We start from the raw sequence: 7,344 nt of genomic DNA, 5'->3' as shown, positions 1-7,344 counted from the left end.
GAATGATTATTTAGGAGTTCAATAAAGTTAATGAAAGTTAGTAGAAGCTCATAAACCCTATAGGTATTTTTATAATTGAAGAGATTGGATTTTGAAATTGTTGAAGTGTAGAGCTAAATATTAGAAATTATCTAAGAAAGAATATTGATGGTTTTTATTGTGATTAAATGTAGAGTGATTACATTTGGCACTATTTAAGTTTCATGAAAGCTTTAGGAGTATGTGTTTGAGGGGTAAAACCTTTGAGTTCTCAAAGGTTTAAGGTAACTAAGAAAAATTTTCTTGTGCTTTTGTGTGTTAATTAATCTATTAGTTTTACATATATTAATTGAAATGTGTGAAATTATTTGAAATGCAAATAAGGCATAAAATATTTAAAAATCCAATATTATGATTTTACAAAGTTTAATGTGTTGGAAACTGTACCCTAAGGCCAATCATTGTACTATATATATTGTTATTTAATAAATTTTTTTTATTATCATAACAATTGCATGTTCAATATGATAACTATATCTTTAGACAAACTATAGTGATTATTTTAAATGTCCCTGATTGGTCATCTTTATGGGATCATAGATGAAATAAGACTAGTATGACTTTGATTAATTATAGAGATATAAATTAAAGTTATAAGCACTTGAAAGAGTACGAGGTGCTGGACCAACCCACTATGAGAAAGCTGTATAATACAAGTCATAAGTTTATCTCATATGTAACTATATCACTAGGTCCTTTAACCTGAGATCATTATGAATTCCTATATGATGACCTCTGAACTTTGATCCAATCAAAATTCACCTTTGACCAGGTGATCATAAAGGCTATGATTGAATTTAGTAATATTTATGCAGAGAAATATGAGTGGTCAAGATGAAATTTTTTCCTCACATTAAGTGAGAGATATTACTAGGCCCCTCGATAAGTAAGACTGAGAAAATGTATGGTCATACTACAATAGAAAGGGTTTTTTCATTGCTACTATCAGTCTACTCAGAGATCAAGAAAGTAACGATTAGGTAAAGGAGAATAATAATTTCATATCTCGTACTTGATCGAAATATTGCATGACAAAAGGGATGTGATATGGTTGCATGATAGGTTACATTAGATCATCTATCCCCATATGAATTGGGTAGTTGCAATGTCTTACTAGAGGCTGCTTATGACTTGTAGGCTAATAGCGTAATTAGCCTACTGTCAATTTCATATAAGTCTACAGGGTCACACAAGAATGGCCTAACTCGAGCTATAATGTCCAAGTTCATTAAATTTAAAATATGTCTAGATTCAATGAATGTAATATAGGGTGAATGAATTATATTTATATATATATATATATTTTTTGAATATTTATTTAATAAATATTTATATATATTTATATGAAATATAAAATCCAAAATATAATTTTTATATATCATATATATATATATATGATATATGATATATAAAATTAAATATAGATAATATATATATATATATTCAAAATATATATGTATATATATATATTCATGTATATATATAATATAATATGTATATGTGATATATATTATATTATATTATATTATATTAGTTTTAAATTTAATTTTATATAATAGATTAAATTTAATAACTAACATGATAAGAGAGAATATCATATCAATTTTATAATTTGAATTTATAAGATAAATTCAAATTAGATATGATATTATGGATTAAATTTATGAGATAAATTGAATTAAATTTTCATGAGCTTTTAAGTGGAAGACGAAAATCTTTATTTATACTATATATAGATAAGGATGTCCTAATGAAAGTAGAGAGAGTTAGAAAAGTTCTGACGGTAAAAAACACTTTAAGAGCTACGAAACACTCTATAGAAAGAAAATTAACGTTCAAAGAAGAATGGACACTGAGAGTGCTAGCATGCTGTTCGAGTTAGAGAGCTGTTCGTGTGGAGATTGGTAGAAGGAGCATATCTATGTTAGCTCCTAAGATCTAAACGTGTGTAAACTTCAAAGAATTAAAAGATAACTCTTCTATCGACCTTAACTTAAACGAGTTCATTCGGTCCTTATCAGGATAGGGACTTTAAAATTTTAATCTTCTACTGTGCCTTCCTATCCAACACAATGATTATTTATGATTATTAAAATTTAATGATTTGATAAGTAGAGTTTAACAATATGATTGTTATAGAGTTCAATGATATGATTATTTGTGAAGTTCAATGATGTGATTAATTGTGGAGTGAATTGGTGTTCATTGATTAGTATATATGTGTTATGTGATGTCCAATGGTGACTTGAGTACGATGATGATTTTATGCATGCTTGTATAGTAAAAATTTGCATGTCATGAAAAATTATATTTTGATACACTATATGATCATGAGAGGTGGGAGTTTACCTATGAAGAAGAGTGGAGAATTAAAATCTATAAGGTAAGGCTACCATTGGAGTTCAATAGTTTGCCTAGATTTATTTATACATATTGTTTCACTTATTCGATGAGGGACCATCCCACTTCTTCAATGAGAAACTTAGACTTGACTAGTTTTTCACTTGTTCAATAAGAAAGTTAGTTTAGGGAGAATGACACCCTACAATATGAAAGTTACGGAAAAATGTGAACTACAAGTGAGATAGGTGACCTTAGCCGAGTAGCCCCTCATGTGTGAATGGCCAGGGTAGTATCAGTTCTTAGACAATCTTAGTGTGTTATAGCCCACGATTTCGTGTCAGAGACATAAAGAGGGTATAAGAGAGGTGTGATCATGTATAATGTGATATGAAGGGCGCATGATTATCTGTATTATGTCCCTTAAGATGAAATCTTAGGATTAATCTTATATTGTCATGAACATTGACATTTATGATATTATCTCATGAATTTATGCCATTGATGATGAAAAAAGAAAATATGTGCTTGAATATGTTGATTTGATTTGAGTATTGTTGCAATCGAAAATGTGACGAGGATGGTATGCAAGATAGGAGGTTTCGGCTTTCAGGGCAAAAATCAATAAAATAGGAGTTGCCATCAAAATTTAAAAAAAAATCTTGGAAAACCGTTTAAAGAAAAATAAGGATGGTCTACAAAATCAAAAACAAGTTCGAGAATTGATTGAGTGTGAGGAAGGTGTTAGGTACCCTATAACACACGTTCGAAGGAATGGTTACTTGAAGTTCATTGTGCTAAATTAATATAGTTTTAAAGTTCTTTTAATTATCCCTTTCTTATTCACGTGTTGATATATAAAAAATGATAATAATTAAGTGAGAAATATTTATTTATTTATAAGGGGAGACTTGACTCAGAATTAACTTTGAGGCTTATATACCTCTGACAGGGATCAAAGTCTATGTAGTTCAGAATTATAAATTTGTTGGTGAAAATATTTTTTTAAAGAAATTAATTAGAAACAATTCATCATTTTTCAAATAAAATAACTTTTTAAAATTTTGATATGTTTGTTTTAAATTGCAAAAAGTATTTTAATTTTAATTATTTCCTCAATTTTTGAAATTTTGAAATAAGAAAAAGGAAAAGAGTTTAAAATTATTTTTTTAATATTTTATTTAAAAATTTAATTGCTATACCTGCAGAGTCTTATTGTCTCATACGATGATTTAATTATTTTATATATCTACAAAGATTCTAAAATATCATATGATAGAAGAATTTAACAACTTAATTTATTTATTTATATTTTTAAATATTAATAATTTTTTAAGCATGTATATATATATATATATTTAATGACTTTTAAACATCATACCTGTAAAGCCTTATTAACTTATACAGTAATATGAAGAGTTAAAATTCTCACATAATAAAAGATTAAATAATATACATGTAGCTATATTTTTAATTTAATTGATTTATTATGTATGTATATAATTTACATATCTCTTTAAAAACCTAATCGTTATATCTGTAGAGTCTTATTGACTCATATGATAATATGATTATTTTTAAAGATTTATGAAGATTCAAAAATCTTGTGTGACTAAAAGATATAATCGGTTAATGTGATTACAATTTAAATACATTAATTTGATTAATTAATTTTTCTACATTGTGTATTATATTATTATTTACAAAAATTATTTATTTATTATAGAAATTGATAATCACGACAACTGTGAGAACATATTATCTCACTCGATGATGTGATTAATTTAAGCCTCTACAATGATTCTTAAAATTTAAATAAATTATAAAAAGAGAATTAATTTTAATGATGGGCCATTGGAATCCATGTTTATTATATAAAAGATTGATTCTCACACTTATGAAATCTTATTGATTTGCATGATATGAGATCATTTTAAATGTTTATGGAAATTTTGAAAATCTCACATGACAAATAATTAACAAACAAACATATACTCTCTTATATATTGGATTTCACTTACAAAATTCATCAAAACAAGGAACTCCCTTCTAGTAGTGACATAATGAGCACATAAATAAATAAAGAAAGTAGAGAATCATGTTGAGATATTACAAATAGATAAAGGGCTTCTGTTAATATAAGGATCAAAGCTAAACCACCACCTACTTACATGCCCTTTCATGCTAAAAATATGTTTAAAGTCCAATTCAAAAACCTAGTCTAACAATTGTACTAATTCTTTCATTGTTTAAGATAAAACTATAATGGGATTATTCCTAAAATCATATCAAGCCAGTTGAGACTATAAGCAAAATTTCCATTAGGAATTTCTCTATGTTTAGTATCCAGCCACATATTGCAATAAGAACCTAAATACACAACATCTAAAATCCAAAAATGATTTCCCCTAGACCGCACGTACATGCACATACTAGCTTAAGGTTATAAATCACAAGGCAACTCTAAATAAACCTTTAATCAAAATCTTAAAAGTTCCTCAATAACTTGCTAGCTATTAGACTACGAAATAAGCCTTAATCATAATCAAAAACATAATTTAAGACTAGATTTCATTCACCACACAGCAACACACATGAATAATGTGAACAGAGCATATAATCCATCCTTGTTTATACAGCAACAAGCTAGGATTGAATCCTCAATTAAAAATAACTATTTTTAACATCTAAATCATATATCTAACCAAATCTGTATCCTAAAAAATTGCTTAAATAATGCAAAAATTCCCACTAATCGAAATCAAGCTTTACAAACAAGATTGATACATTTTAAAACTAAATTTTTATAGCATGGTGTAAGAGGCTTGATCAGAAACCATAATTTAAAGCATGAGAATTAATCCTGAAATTGTTACCGAAATGGGTGTCTTCTTCACCTTCAATCTCTTGATTCAATCATTCTTTGATTGTTTCCTCTACTTCTGCCTTGATTACTCTCTTCCAAGTCTTCAACTCTGCCCGTGTCTTGCCTCAAAACACAGATCTCTAAATATCTCTCTCTCAGTCTCCTTTCTAGAAAATCAAAACTGCTCACCTAAAATTTTCAGAAATCTCTCCTTTGGTCTAAGCTCTCGATCTTCTCTCTCTTTTACAAAAAATTTCTCAATCTCCTCCAGAAAAAATCCTCCCTTTCAATCTAAGCTCTCAAGCTTTATATAAAGAATAAACGATTACTTATCGCTACACGCTTCTATCTCAGATTGCCGTCTCTGTTCCGCTCTTCCTGATTGCGTGTATCTCTCTCTTTTTCTTTTCCCCTTTCTTTTGCTGTGTTTTTTAGGTGTGTTATGCTCTACTTGCTTTCTTCATTTTCATCTGAGGATGGCTTTCTCTTTTATGCTTTTGCTCTACATTTTTGTGATTGCTCTCCTTCTATTTCCTTCGTGTGAGTGCTCTACTAGTGGCCGAAGCTTTACTCTCTATATCTTTGTGAGTTTGCTTTGCTCTCTACTTTTATGTTTTTGTGCTTTTTGTGTACGCTTCTGGTCTTTTATTATGCGTCTATTCTCCTCACTTTTGCTCTCCTCTGCATTTTCCTTTACATGCCTTCATATCTTTGGCTCTTTGCTTCCTTCCTAACTTTTATTTCTTCTCCACTTTGTTTCATGTCTATTGCATTCCATTTTCTGCATTGAGGAAAAAGCCAGCGTTTCATCACAGCCCACATATTTTTTTTTGTCTTTTAATGCCCTTTTTTTGTTGATCTAATTTCTAAAATTAATTTAAAAGAGTTAACTCTCAAAAGTTAATTATCAATATTTTTTAATGATTGGGATAATTTAAGAGATTTTTCAAGATTTAAATAAGATATTTTTTTTGTTAGATTATTATTTTTTAAAAATCAAATCATAAAAAGGATTAAATTTTATTTTTTTTTATTTTTTGGTTATTTTAATGAACTAAAAGAAATAAAATTATAATCAAAAGATTATAAAATTAAACCCTATTAATTAAATATTTTTTATATTATTAAAATTTTATTTTTTTGGTTGATTTTATTATTATTTTTATTAAAAAATGCATGAACAAAATACAGCATTCACAAGTATAATAACATTTTCTACTTGTATTTAAATTGATTGACATGTACTAGTATAAGTTAGATGGATCTTAGTTGCTGAGTAATTATACTCACCCTATTATCTTCAATATTACAGGAGCTAGTTCAATAAGACAAGATAGAAGAAAATAGTCTAAGGCATATGATTACTATCCTATCTGCAAGCCTTATTTTCCTTTTGAATATTAATGTGTATAAATCTTGCATGGCATTACCAACTAGAAAAAATTCACATTGTTTTAGCTTACTTGCACTATGAGATTATAGGCCTTGGTTGGAGATTAGTGAAGAAGACTTTACAAGTCTAATCTTGTACACAAAATGGGCCTCATTATAGGCCTAAAATAATTAGGCTTCCTTAAATGATTCTATTTTAGAAGCCTTCTTTGTGCTGGGTCAATCCAAGCCTAAGTGAATGACATGAAATTCCTTTGAATAAGGATATGATAATGAACCATCATATCATTTGAATAATGCTATCTCCTTTATAGGTCTTTATTCTTTGCCACCACTTTTTATACTACCTTTCTACTTCCTCTCATAAAACATCATCAAAACCAAGGATTTTTTAAATTTATATTTTTATAATTTTGTAAAGTGTTGGTTGTGAGAAAATGTACAAAGGTAGTATAGAAAGTGGTAGTAAAGAATCAAGATCTCTTACATGTAACATCCAAGAAATTTAACCCCAAATAAGCTGAATAAATAAAAGTAATTAGGTAAAATTTATGTGGTATATGGTTACTGAAAGCTAACAAGTGTTTTGGGTTGTATTTTCAGCCTTAGAATTGAGTCCGAAGTGAAGTCAAGCTACCCAGGCATGAAAAATTAAGAAAAATAAGGAGAAATAGCTCTATGCCACATGTCGCGACATGTATATGGTA

This window comes from Prosopis cineraria, unplaced genomic scaffold (genome assembly GCF_029017545.1).
Source record: "Prosopis cineraria cultivar Desert tree isolate PC_DT_omini unplaced genomic scaffold, ASM2901754v1 PC1, whole genome shotgun sequence".
Taxonomy (NCBI): domain Eukaryota; kingdom Viridiplantae; phylum Streptophyta; class Magnoliopsida; order Fabales; family Fabaceae; genus Prosopis; species Prosopis cineraria.
This window is presented reverse-complemented; position numbering follows the sequence as displayed.